Source organism: Symphalangus syndactylus, chromosome 5 (genome assembly GCF_028878055.3).
Source record: "Symphalangus syndactylus isolate Jambi chromosome 5, NHGRI_mSymSyn1-v2.1_pri, whole genome shotgun sequence".
Lineage (NCBI taxonomy): Eukaryota > Metazoa > Chordata > Mammalia > Primates > Hylobatidae > Symphalangus > Symphalangus syndactylus.
Window position 1 is genome coordinate 21,199,831 of NC_072427.2, and position 13,624 is coordinate 21,213,454.

At 49.1% G+C, this 13,624-nt stretch overlaps 1 pseudogene; it reads left to right on the plus strand.

Moving 5' to 3' along the window:
* The first annotated feature begins 7,831 nt into the window (after positions 1–7,831).
* Positions 7,832–11,535, plus strand: LOC129482118 (egl nine homolog 1-like; annotated as a pseudogene).
* Positions 11,536–13,624: the final 2,089 nt, after the last annotated feature.

Here is a 13,624-nt window from a genome sequence, read left to right on the forward strand (position 1 = left end):
CAAAAAATACAAAAAGTAGCTGGGTGTGGTGGCAGGCGCCTGTGGTTCCAGCTACTCTGGAGGCTGAGGCAGGAGAATAGCTTGAACCCGGGGGGGCAGAGGTTGCAGTGAGCTGAGGTCACCCCACTGCACTCCAACCTGGGTGACAGAGCAAGACTCTGTCTTCAAAAGGAAAAGAAAAAGAGAAGCAAGCAAAAGATAACCAAAAACACAATCGCTTCACCCTCAGCGTGGCCCTCCGGTCCACCTCTGCAAGTCTTTTACCTGACTTTCGTCACTTCCCTTTCCCATTCCCCACAATGGCTGTGTACCCTTTGGCCATTCTCAGAATGTCAGCTCCCAGGCTCAGCTCACAACTGAGAACCTTGAACCCGTCAGGCATGAATTCCCTGTTTCCCACCTCCAGGCTAACGAACTGTGGGCTCCCTCAGCCTCTCACCCCTACCCTCAGCCTGGAGCTATGCTTTCAGCTTCATAGTAACCTCCACCCGGAGCTTCCCCTCCACTTCTCCAGGATCAGGACCTTGCCCCATCAGCTCTTTCCTGTCTTGATTTCAATTCTCTCTCTTGGCTTCTTCCTGCCACCTACTCACCCGCTGAAGTTGTTCCTGGAATCTCAAACTCAGAATGTCTCCTGACTGCCTCTCCTTGCCTTTCCTCTTTGTGAGTAGCACCACCACCTATTCTGCCTCACCCAATCCCAAAACCTGGGATCATCCAAGACGCCTTCCTCCTTCAGAGCCATTCATTCGGGAACCACAGCGTGCACATGCCTCCCTACTCAGCATTCCCAGCCTCAAAGCCCCTGGCAGAGTTCAGACCTTTGCCTGGCAGCTGCCACAGCCCTTCCTGGTTGCTTCCCAGCAATTTTACTTCCGTTTCCTGCCTCAGCCTCTTGAGTATCTGGGATTACAGGCATGCGCCACCACTACTTCCTTCCTGGTTGCTTCCTGGCAATTCTACTTCCATTTCCCCTATGGCTGTGGGATATTTTATCAAGAAGGTGAAAAAGGAAAAAGGACAAAAGTGAGATTTTGTCCAAAGATCTGAAATAGCTTAACTGGGCCAGGGAGCAGGGAGGCTAGAACCGCCCTCCATGTGATAGTCTCCAAGGCCGTCTGTGAGAGACTATGGAGACGATGGGTACAGCAAGCCCAGGACATGGGGTCCCTGCTGAACTTCCTGGTTATGAGACAGGACACCCTTCAGGGATAAAGGGCCAGGAAGGACGATCACAAGTCACACGCAAGGAATGACCAGTTACAGTTGTGGATTGTCCTGATACTAGCTAGAGAGAAGACTAAACATTGTAGCTAATACATTTCTTTTTTTTTTTTTTTTTTTTTTTTTGAGCCGGAGTCTTTGCTCTGTCGCCCAGGCTGGAGTGTAGTGGCACCATCTCAGGTCACTGCAACCTCTGCCTCCCGGGTTCAAGTGATCCTCCTGTCTTTCAGCTTCATTTGTAACCTCCACCTCCCTGCGCCTGCCTCTCCATGTTGCAGCTAGAGGGAGCATTCTTTCACAGCAGAACTGAGCCGGCTACCACCTAGCTTAAGCCCTGAGGGGCTCCCCATCACCTACAGAAAGGCCATACTCCTCAACAGCAGATGAGGCCTTCCCATGGGGAACCTCTGTGAAACCTCATCACATTCATTCCTTGCCTTGCCCTGGTCATCACACCTCTGTGCCCTTGACCATCCTCATCCCCAGGCAGCTCCCCATCACTATGCACAACTGAGCCTTGCCTCAGTGCCCCTGCTCACCCTGCTCCCTTTTCTGGAATGCCGGGCCTCCCTGTTTGCCGGGGCCCGCCTGCCCATTTTTGAAGATGCAGCTTGGGCACCACCTCCTCCAGGAGGCCTCCTCCCTGCACTTCCCTGGCAGACTTGACCCTGCCTGTGGGCCCCTGCACTCTCCAGCTTAGTGCCGTGACTCTTGTTACGTTGATCTGTTACACGTCCTCCCTACTTCTTCCTGCCCTCTCCCATTTTTTATGTTCATACCCATCCTGAGGTTCCCAGCTCCAGGAACCTCCAGCTCTAGTACCGAGCTCAGTGCTTGTGATAGGAACTCAGGAAATATTTGCCAGTTGGTTCTCTTCATAAAAATACATAGAAATGCAAGAAGCAGTCTGGGTATGGTGGCTCATGCCTGTAATCCCAGCACTTTGGGAGGCCAAAGTGGGCGGATCACCTGAGGTTGGGAGTTCAAGACCAGCCTGGCCAACATGGCGAAACCCCGTCTCTACTAAAAATACAAAATTAGCCAGGCGTGGTGGCACATGCCTGTAATCCCGGCTACTCGAGAGGCTGAGGCAGGAGAATTGCTCGAGCCCAGGAGGCAGAGGTTGCAGTGGGCCAAGATCATGCCGCCATTGCACTCCAGCCTGGGCAACAAGAGCGAAACTCCGTCTAAAAAAAAAAAAAAATGCAAGAGACAGATGGAGCCCATGATTCTGGCCTGGATAGTGGATTAGGTTTCCTATGCTTTCCTTTGGTCAGATAACAAATGTTAGTTTTTACTTCAATGCCCTCTCAGTATTTACCTATGTAAGTTATGCACACAGACGACATTTGTAAAAACCAACCCACCAATATTCTAATGAAACAACTTACAGTTTTGAAATGTCACAGATAATCAAAAGCCCATGGAAAACCATGCATATTGTAGCCGAATCTGTAGTACACAATTTATTTTTTTTAATAGAGACAGGATCTCACTATGTTGCCCAGGCTGGTCTTGAACTCCTGGGCTCAGGCAATCCACTCGCCTCAGACTCCCAAAGTGCTGAGATCACAGGTGTGAGCCGCTGCACCCGGTCTTTTTTTTTTTTTTTTTTTTAATAGAGACAGGAGGCCGGGCGCAGTGGCTCACGCTTGTAATCCCAGCACTTTGGGAGGCCGAGGCGGGCGGATCACGAAGTCAGGAGATCAAGACCACGGTGAAACCCCGTCTCTACTAAAAATACAAAAAATTAGCCAGGCGTGGTGGCGGGCGCCTGTAGTCCCAGCTACTCGGAAAGGCTGAGGCAGGAGAATGGTGTGAACCTGGGAAGCGGAGCTTGCAGCGAGCCGAGATTGCGCCACTGCACTCCAGCCTGGGTGAGAGAGCGAGACTCCGTCTCAAAAAAAAAAAAAAAAAAAAAAAAAAAAAAAAAAAAAAAAAAAAATAGAGACAGGGTCTCTTACTGTGTTGCTCAGGCTGGTCTCAAACTTCTGGGCTCAAGCGATCCTCCCACCTTGGCCTCCCAAAGTGCTGGAATAACAGGCATGAGCCACCACTCGGCTCACAATCTTTTTTTTTTTTTTTTTTTTTCTGTTTGGACAAGCAGTGAACCCTCAGAGACTTTATCTTACTCTTATCCTTTAATACAGTGAATCTATATAACTATATCCAGAGACAGTTCCCTTTGTTTTAAATTGTTATTGAGCCAGGCATGGTGGCTCACCCCTGTAATCCCAGCACTTTAGGAGGCCAAGGTGGGCAGATCTTTTGAGGTCGGGAGTTCGAGAGCAGCCTGGCCAACACAGTGAAACCCCATCTCTACTAAAAATACAAAAATTAGCTGGGCATCGTGGTGGGCACCTGTAGTCCCAGATACTCGGGAGGCTGAGGCAAGAGAATCACTTGAATCCCGGAGGTGGAGGTTGCAGTGAGCCAAGATCACGCCACTGCACTCCAGCCTGGGTGACAGAGCAAGACTTGGTCTCAAAAATAAATACATAAATTATTAATATATAGCAGACAAGTGTACACAAATGTACAGCTCATTGAATTTTTACAAACTGCACACACTTGTGTAACCAGCACCCAGATCAAGAAACTATTTACCAGGGCCAGGCGCTCATGCCTATAATCCTAACTCTTTGGGAGGCCAAGGTGGGTGGATCACTTGAGGTCAGAAGTTCAATACCAGCCTGGCCAACATGGTGAAACCCCACCTCTACTAAAAATAAAAAAATTAGCCAGGTGTGGTGGCACACACCTGTTGTCCCAGCTACTCAGGAGGCTGAGGCAGGACAATCACTTGAACCTAGGAGGTGGAGCTTGCAGTGAGCTGAGATGGCGCCACTGCACTCCAGCCTGGGCAATAGAACAAGACTCTATCTCAAAAAAAACAAAAAAACAAAAAAATCACCAGGACCCCAGAAGTCCCTCTGCATTCCCCTTCCAGGCAGTACCTTGTCTCCCTCTTAACCCTGTCCTGAAGTTTGTGACATAGTAGGGAGTATTGAGCACTGGACAGATCTAGTTCTAGACAAACTTCTGCCACTAACTACACACCTTCATTTTTATTAGAGATTTTATAATTTGAGGCAAGTTATAATGAGATGACTTTTTTTATTCATGGAATTTTGCTTCACTTGGGTTGCATTATATACTTTACGATAAACCAGAAGAACTTATAGTGACAAAATGGACAGAGCAGTTACCATGTGCCAGGCACTGTGCTAAGGTCTTTACCTGCCATCTCATTTAATCCTGACAGCCCTAGGAGGGAGGTAAGTATCCTCACTCTACAGGTAAGAAAACGGAGACTCAGAGGAGAGGTTTGGTCAGTTACCTGCCCCACACCTGTTGCTTAACCATGACTCCTGAAGTCCACTGTTAAAGCCATGAGAAATACCTAATAGGAACAAATGGATAAAAGAACAAAACATTAAGATAAAAATGATATATTAGTGGCCAGGCACGGTGGGCTCACTCCTGTAATCTCAGAACTTTGGGAGGCCAAAATGGGTGGATCACTTGAGGTGAGGAGTTCGAGAGCAGCCTGACCAACATGGGGAGACCCCATCTCTACTAAAAATACAAAAAAATAGCTGAGCATGGTGGTGTGCACCTGTAGTCCCAGCTACTCAGGAGGCCAAGGCAGGAGGATCACTTGAACTCGGGAGGCAGAGGTTGTAGTGACCTGAGATGGTGCCACTGCACTCCAGCCCCGGCAACAGAGCAAAGACTCCATCTCAAAAAAAAAAAAAAAAAAAAAAAGATATATTGGCTACAATGTTCAGTCTTCTCTCTTCATTGACAATAATTTAGCATCTGAACACATGGGGCCACAGAGAGGACTCAGAACCCTGAAGGAGTTGCCTGAATTTGGAGCTAAGGTACCAGCAGGGGTCCTTGAAAGCCCTCCCTGCAGATCACTTGAGCCCAGGAGTTTAAGACCAGCCTTGGCAACATGGCAAAACCTCATCTCTACAAAAAATACAAAAATTAGCCTGGCATGGTGGTGCAGACCTATAGTCCCAGCTCTTCGGAGGTTGAGGCAGGAAGATTGCCTGAGTCCAGGGAGGCCGTGGCTGCAGTGGGCGATGATCAGGCCCAGGATCCAGCCTGGGCAACAGAGAAAGACCCTGTCTCAAAAATAAATAAATAAAGTCCTCACCGACTTTCAGCTTCTCCTCCCAGTAAGTCCTCCTGAGCCCTGGACCTCTCGTTTGGTTGATGGTCCTTGGTTTATTGTGAGCTGTTGCTTTTTTTTTTTTCTCCTAGGAAGATGTTGTTTAGGATCCTAATTGTAGTTCAGAGATTCATTCTAAAGGTTCTTCTCGATTCCCTTTTCCTAAAGACAAGGAGAACGACCCCCTTGCAGGCACCCCATTTGGTTTCTAGTTCGGAAGTGCATTCTAAAGGGTCTTCTCCATGGCTTTTTCTCCCAAATTAAGTTCAGTGGGTTTGTCTGCACTGAGACTTTTTGTCGACACTAAGTTAAGAGGGATAGAAGGAATTTCCATGGCCCAGCTTTGCAACTGATTCTCTAGAAAGCCCCTCCTGTTATCCTGTCCTTCCCTCACCTAACCACAGGCTGCTCCTACTGTGAGGGCAAGCACAGCTCTCCCCACCTTCATTGAATTTGGACCTTTCATCTGTTAAATAGGAAGTGAAACCTACAATGCAGGGGTCCAGGATTCCTTCTAAGAACCAAACCAGATAAAATGTGTAAAGTAGGCCGGGCGCGGTGGCTCACGCTTGTAATCCCAGCACTTTGGGAGGCCGAGGCGGGCGGATCACGAGGTCAGGAGATCGAGACCACGGTGAAACCCCGTCTCTACTAAAAATATAAAAAAAATTAGCCGGGCATGGTGGCGGGTGCCTGTAGTCCCAGCTACTCGGAGAGGCTGAGGCAGGAGAATGGCGAGATCCCAGGAGGCGGAGCTTGCAGTGAGCCGAGATCGCGCCACTGCACTCCAGCCTGGGTGACAGAGCGAGACTCCGTCTCAAAAAAAAAAAAAAAAAAAAAAAAAATGTGTAAAGTAGGTCCTTTCCCTGAGGCTGTACCATTCTGGGCTCTCCCAGCCCTTCCTTGGTTTTTTTTTTTTTTTTTTTTTTTTTTGAAACAGTCTCCCTCTGTCACCCAGGCTGGAGTTCAGTGGCATGATTTCAGCTCACTACAATCTCTGCCTCCCTGGTTCAAGCGATTCTCCTGCTTCAGCCTCCTGAGTAGCTGGGATTACAGGCGCCCACCACCACACCAGGCTAATTTTTTTTGTATTTTTACTAGATTTGGGGTTTCACCATGTTGGCCAGGCTGGTCTCGAACTCCTGACCTCAAGTGACCTGACCGCCTTGGCCTCCCAAAGTGCTGGGATTACAGGCGTAAGCCACTGCACCGGTCTGTCCCTGGTATTTCTATCAAGTCATTTCCTTTGAACACACCTCCATTTAGCACGTAGCATTTCGCAAAGCATTTATTAATAGCACTGCATTGGAGTTATTTGGGTTGCACATAACTCCATGGCAGCGTTTTAGAAAATGCACCCTCCGCTGCATTGCCTTCCTTAAGAGGAAGGAGTGTCTCCCTTTTTTTTCTCCCACCACAGTACACTCGCCGCCTGGTGCTTGGCCCAAATTGCTCCCCAACTGTTGAATGAAAGTCAATGGTATTAATCTCGAATGACCCAGGACTGTGCAAGCAGGAAGTGAGGAACTGTGTGTGTGGTAAGTGACGGGGGGAGGAACAGAGTGGTAAAGCATTACCATAGCTACCAACCATGCCAGAGAAAAGCGCTTTAAGTGGCAGAAAACCTTAACTGGAGTCCCAGCTTCATAAGGGCAGAGACCTCAGTCCCAAGCTGTCTCGATTTATTCATCTGTATAGTAAGGATAAATAGGGACTAACAGGGTTAAACAGCTGCCCTCAGCCCTAAGTGAAAATACTTTATAAACTGGCGTGCAGCTCATGCCTATAATCCCAGCACTTTGGGAGGCCCACGAGTTCAAAACCAACCTGGGCAACATAGTTAGACCTCATCTCTATTAAAAACAAAACAAAGGCCGGGCGCGGTGGCTCGCGCCTGTAATCCCAGCACTTTGGGAGGCCAAGGCGGGTGGATCATGAGGTCAGGAGCTCAAGACCAGCCTGGCCAAAATGGTGAAACGCCGTCGCTACTAAAAATGCAAAAAAAAAAAAAAAAAAAAATCAGCCGGGAGTGGTGGTGGGCGCCTTGTAATCCCAGCTACTCGGCAGGCTGAGGCAGAGAACTGCTCGCACCCAGGAGGCGGAGGTTACAGTGAGCCGAGATCGCGCCACTGCACTCCAGCCTGGGCGACAGAGCGAGACTCCGCTTCAAAATAAATAAATAAATAAACAAATAAATAATAAAAAACAAAACAAAACAAAAAATTTTGTAAAGAGCCCTCTCGCTCATTACCACCAGGTCCGCGCAGGGCGAGAGGTCTCCACCTCCCCTGGGAGGCAAGACCCACACCCTCCCAGGTGCGCGAGTTGTGGCTGCGGTTCGCGACCCCGCCCCACTTATCCAGCTGGTAGAAAAGTCCCAGCTGTCATCAATGATTCGTCTGAAACTAATAGGCGCCTGAGATATCCTCACATTTTATTGGCTAACGCTGCTGTCTGTCTTCGGGCGGCGGCCTCTGGGAAATGTAGTTCCGGAGAACACGGAGTCCTTCTGGGGCTAGGTTTTCCGCTTCCGGTGTTCAGTGGATAGCCAAATAGCCGTGTTTGGGGCCTAGGCTCGGGCTTCTTGCGTCCCCGCGAAGAACGTGGCACGGGGCCTAATCGTCCGTATTCTTAGGGCCTTGGCGTCCGTATTCTCTCAGCTTCAAGCTTCTCTACTTTTCAACCAGATCACTTAGCCGTTGACTCCTCTTATCAAACTTCCGGAACTGCCACCCCACCCGTGACTCCACAGGCACCAGGGCATGCAACAGGGCTGGGACAGGAAGGCTCTCTTCACCTCAAGCGTGCTGGGCTAACACTTGCGATTTTTACTAGAATTAACTTTGTAATGTATGTCTCTGACTCTAGAATTTCAAGAGAACTTCCACTTAGTGACTCGTAAGTGGAAGTTCTAAGATGGCTTCCCAGTGAGGTGATGAAGAGGTTTGAGTTTCAGAGTGCAGTTGCAAGGCTCTTCTCTGACCTGAACAATGGCTGTAGCTGTGGACCAACAAATCCAGACTCCTTCAGTACAAGATCTCCAAATAGTTAAATTGGAAAAAGATTCCCACTGGGAGCAGGAAATTTCCCTTCAAGGGAATTACTCTGGACCAGAGACATCTTGCCAGAGCTTTTGGCATTTTCGTTACCAAGAAGCATCACGACCCCCAGAGGCCCTCCTCCAGCTCCGGAAGCTCTGTTGTCAGTGGCTAAGGCCAGAGAAGTGTACAAAAGAGCAGATCCTGGAGTTGCTGGTCCTAGAACAGTTCCTGACTGTCCTTCCCCAGGAGATCCAGATCTGGGTTAGACAGCAGCATCCGGAGAGTGGAGAGGAGGCAGTGGCCCTGGTGGAAGACTTGCAGAAAGAACCTGGAAGACAGAGGCTGGAGGTGAGCTATAAAAACATAGTTCTGAGCAGTTAAAATAGAGGTATGTGAGAGACAGAGCTGCCTTGGGTTGCTAGCAGTGTGGGCGATGCGTAGTACTTCACTATTGGTGTTAAACTGGAATTTGCTTATTTCGTGGTCATGGCAGCTGCAACTTTCCTTCCAAGTTCAGGCTGACTCTTCAGAGAATGCACAACATTGGCTGCTCTGAGTGTCCGTCCCTGCCATTAAATAAGAAAATTGCTTAAAATGGCATGAGCCTCACTCTGATCAGGGAGGAGCACATATGACAGGGATGTCTTTTTGGAGAACAGCTCTCAATCTGTAGCAGCCAGCCAGAGGCAAGCGGCTTCAGTGGTCTTTGTCGACATTATTGAGCCTATTGCAAAACACCTGAATTATCCTATGTCTTTTTGCCTAGGGGTTGGCAAGGCAGGTAGGAGCAGTCCCCAGAGAGCTGGGTGGGCAGGATGCAGTGGTCCATGGCCTTATCTCCATAAAGCCTTCCACATGTCCGCCGTCTTTACTGCTGTTGCAGGCTTTTGCATAAGACTGGCTTTTTCCTCTGCTTTTTTTTCTTTTTTTTGGAGAGGGAGTCTCGCTCTGTCACCCAGGCTGGAGTGCAGTGGTGCGATCTCGGGTCACTGCAACCTCCGCCAACCGGGTTCAAGCGAGTCTCCTGCCTCAGCCTCCCTAGTAGCTGGGACTACAGGCACCCACCACCACGCCCGGCTAATTTTTGTATTTTTAGTAGAGACTGGGGTTTCACTGTATTGGCCAGGCTGGCCTCGAACTCCTGACCTTGCGATCCACCCGCCTCGGCCTCCCAAAGTGTTGGGATTACAGGCGTGAGCCACTGCACCCAACCTTTCCTCTGCTTTTTTATGTTTGGGATGTTTAAGTTTTAGTCCCTACAGAATTTTGACCACTTCCAGTCCTTGAAGAGGAACAGGATGTGCTCTCAAAGAAGGAGCCCTCAGGATCAGTACTAAGTTCTCTAAACATCCATCCGAAGCAAGCACAGACAGAATCTGTCTGTTCCAGGCAATGGTGAAGAAGTTCACAGCCAGAACCAGAGGAACAGTTGAAGCACAGCCCCAAAATAGAACTCTAGGCCGTCCACAAGAGTGGTAAGAAGTAGCAGTGTGGGCCCACGCGCGCCGCACTGCCGTGTCGCCGCCGGGCCGTGGTGTACGTGCAGAATGCGCAGAGCGAGCGACACCCGCTCGCCCTGCGCTCCTCCACAGCCTGGGCCGGGCCTCCCGGGACGCTGAGGCGGTGGCGGCGGCCGAGGGGGCCGGTCTTGCGCTCCGCAAGCCCGAGCCCAGGTTGCCGTTCGCCGCACAGGCCGCGTTCTCTCAGCCCACGGCGGCGATGAGGCGCTGAGGCGGCCGCCGGCGCTGCTCGGGAGCCTAGGACTCGGAAGTGGCCCTGCCGAGGGCCCTGGGTGCCAGCCTCCTTGAGTCAAGGGTAGCGGGTGCATGGCGCAGTGACGGCCCCTATCTGTCTCTCCGCTCCCCAGCCTCGGGCGAGGCCGTCCGGCCGCCACCCCTCCTGCTCAGCGGCCGTCGCCATGGCCAATGACAGCTGCGGGCCGGGTGAGCCGAGCTCCAGCGAGCGAGACCGGCAGTGCTGCGAGCTGTGCGGGAAGATGGAGAACCTGCTGCGCTGCAGCCGCAGCTCCTTCTGCTGCAAAGAGCGCCAGCGTCAGGACTGGAAGAAGCACAAGATCGTGTGCCAGGGCAGCGAGGGCGCCCTCGGCCACGGAGGGGGCCCTCACCGGGACTCCGGCCCCGCGCCGCCGGCTGCAGCGCCGCCGTCCGCAGCGTCGCGGTCCAGGGACGGGGCCCAGGAGCCCAGAAGGCAGCGAGGCGCCGGGACAGCGCCTCCGGGGACTCAGCCAAGGCAAAGGCCAAGCCCGCGGCCGACCCCGCGGCGGCCGCGTCCCCGTCTCGCGCGTCCCCGGGCGGGACAAAAGCCATGGTTGCTTGTTATCCGGTCAATGGAACGGGCTATGTACCTCATGTTGATAATCCAAATGGAGACGGAAGATGTGTGAAATGTATTACATTACGTTAAAGACTGGGATGCCAAGGTAAGGGGAGGTATACTTCGAATTTTTCTAGAAGCTAAAGCCTGGTTTGCTGACATTGAACCCAAATTTGATAGACTGTTTTTCTGGACTGACCATCGCAACCCTCATGAAGTACAACCAGCATATGCTACAAGATACGCAATAACTGTTTGGTATTTGATGCAGATTAGAGAGCACGAGCTAAAGTAAAATATCTAACAGGTGAAAAGGTGTGAGGGTTGAACCCAATAAACCTTCAGATTCAGTCAGTAAAAACGTCTTATAGAGCCTTTGATCCAGCAATACCCCACTTCACCTACAATAATTGTTGACGCTATTTGTTAATTTGTGAATACGAATAAATGGGATAAAGAAAAATAGACAACCAGTTCGCATTTTAGTAAGGAAACAAACAACTTTGTGTGTTGCATCAAACAGAAGATTTTGACTGCTGTGACTTTGTACTGCATGATCAACTTAGAATCTGTGATTGCTTACAGGAAGAAGATAAGCTACTAATTGAAAATGTTTTTACCTCTGGATATGAAATAAGTGCCCTGTGTAGAATTTTTTTCATTCTTTTATTTTGCCAGATCTGTTACCTAGCTGAGTTAATTTCATCTCTTTTTATATATATATATCAAGCTTGAATTGGGATAATTTTTCTATGATTAGGTACAATTTATCAAAACTGAATTGAGAAAAAATTACAGTATTTCTCAAAATAACATCAATCTATTTTTGTAAACCTCTTCATACTATTAAATTTTGCCCTAAACGACCTCTTAATAATGATTGTTGGCCAGGCGCGGTGGCTCACGCTTGTAATCCCAGCACTTTGGGAGGCCGAGGCGGGCGGATCACGAGGTGAGGAGATCGAGACCACGGTGAAACCCCGTCTCTACTAAAAAATACAAAAAAATTAGCCAGGCGTGGTGGCGGGCGCCTGTAGTCCCAGCTACTCTGAGAGGCTGAGGCAGGAGAATGGCGTGAACCCGGGAGGTGGAGCTTGCAGTGAGCCGAGATTGCGCCACTGCACTCTAGCCTGGGCGACAGAGCGAGACTCCGTATCAAAAAAAAAAAAAAAAAAAAAAAAAGAGTCCAACAGCCTTGAGTTGAATTCCCAGCCATACCCTGAACTTGCTGTGTAACTCTGGGCAAGTCTGAGAAGCTTCTGGCTCAGTGCATAATGTCAGCTTGTTTCTTTTCTCTGTCTCCTCCTGCCCCCTTTATTGCATTTAAAAGCCAAAATAATCACTGTTTCATTTCTTCTAAGTCTGTTTTGTCACTTGCCCTGACTCAGGCATTAGAGAGGCATTTTGTTCCGAGGCAGTGTGTTTGGAGAAGGGGTGTTATGTTTCCTCAGGAGCTAGCGACACCTGGTGATTTGGCTGTGTATATCTCCTAGGAGGCATGGAGGGATCCAGAACCTGGACAGAAGAACCACCTAGAAATAACTCAGCAGAATTCTGAAAATGAGGTCACGCTGGGTAAGAATGCCTTTTTTTTCATAGTCAAAGTTAGCTATGGAGTTTCTGTAGTATTCACTACTCCAGACCTTTTTCAGGTTGAATTTTTTTTTCTTTTTCCCTATGTCTGTTCTTATTTTTTTTTAAACTTTTATTTCAGTAGTTTTTGGGGAACAAGTGGTGTTTGGTTGCATGGAAAAGTTCTTCAGTGGTGATTTCTGAGATTTTAGTGCACCCATCACCCAAGGGTAGTCTTTTTTATCCATCAAGTCTGTACTCAATATGTAGTCTTTTTTTTTTTCTTTTTTTTTTTGAGACTGAGTCTCATTCTATCACCCAGGCTGGAGTAGAGTGGTGCGATCTTGACTCACTGCAACATCTGCCTCCCGGGTTCAAGTGATTCTCCTGCCTCAGCCTCCTGAGTAGCTGGGATTATAGAGATGTGCCACCACGCCCAGCTAACTTTTGTATTTTTTTTTTTTTTTTTTTTTTGTAGAGACGGGGTTTCACCATGTTGGCTAGGCTGGTCTTGAACTCCTGACCTTAAGTGATCTGCCTGCCTCGGCCTCCCAAAGTGCTGGGATTACAGGCCTGAGCCACCACGGGGCCCCAATGTGCAGTCTTTTATCCCCTCAGTCTGTACGCAGTGTGCAGTCTTTTATCCCTCACCCCCCTGCTCCCACCCTTTCCCCCTGGGTTGAATATTTCAAATCTATTTCTTCCTTCAATCTTACTCAAAAGAAATCCAGTACCATAGTCAGTTTCACCAAGGATGAATTTCTTGACCCAGAAAGGAAAGCTCATTTTAGGAAGATGGTCAGTTTAGGTATGTGTCTTAATTTTAAGATAGATGAACATGGATATATAGTTATGCATTTGGGCCTGAATTTTTTTTTCTAATTGTTCTTTTCACTGAGCTTTCCCAAGAATCCCCCCAGAATTAAAAAAAAAATTACTATCTCCTCTCCCTGGCATATAAAATGGTTGGGAGTAGATTTACCAAACCATTACATCTCCCTTTTGTCTGCCTGCAAACAGATTTCCCAATCCATAGGCCCAAAGTGAACTCCCCACATGGAGTAGGAGGAAAACCCACAGCGTCTAGATCTTCATATTCTGGAGAAAAGGAGAGTGTGAAAGACTGCTCAGTGGCTGGGGTGAGAGTCAAGTTTGGCCAGGTACTAATCTGGAGAAAAGCCAAGACCTGGAGCGAGCTGGAGTGGCAGGCCCTGGAGGATGAGAAGGTGGCAGGAGTGCACTGGGGATACAAGGAAACCAAGATTTTTCT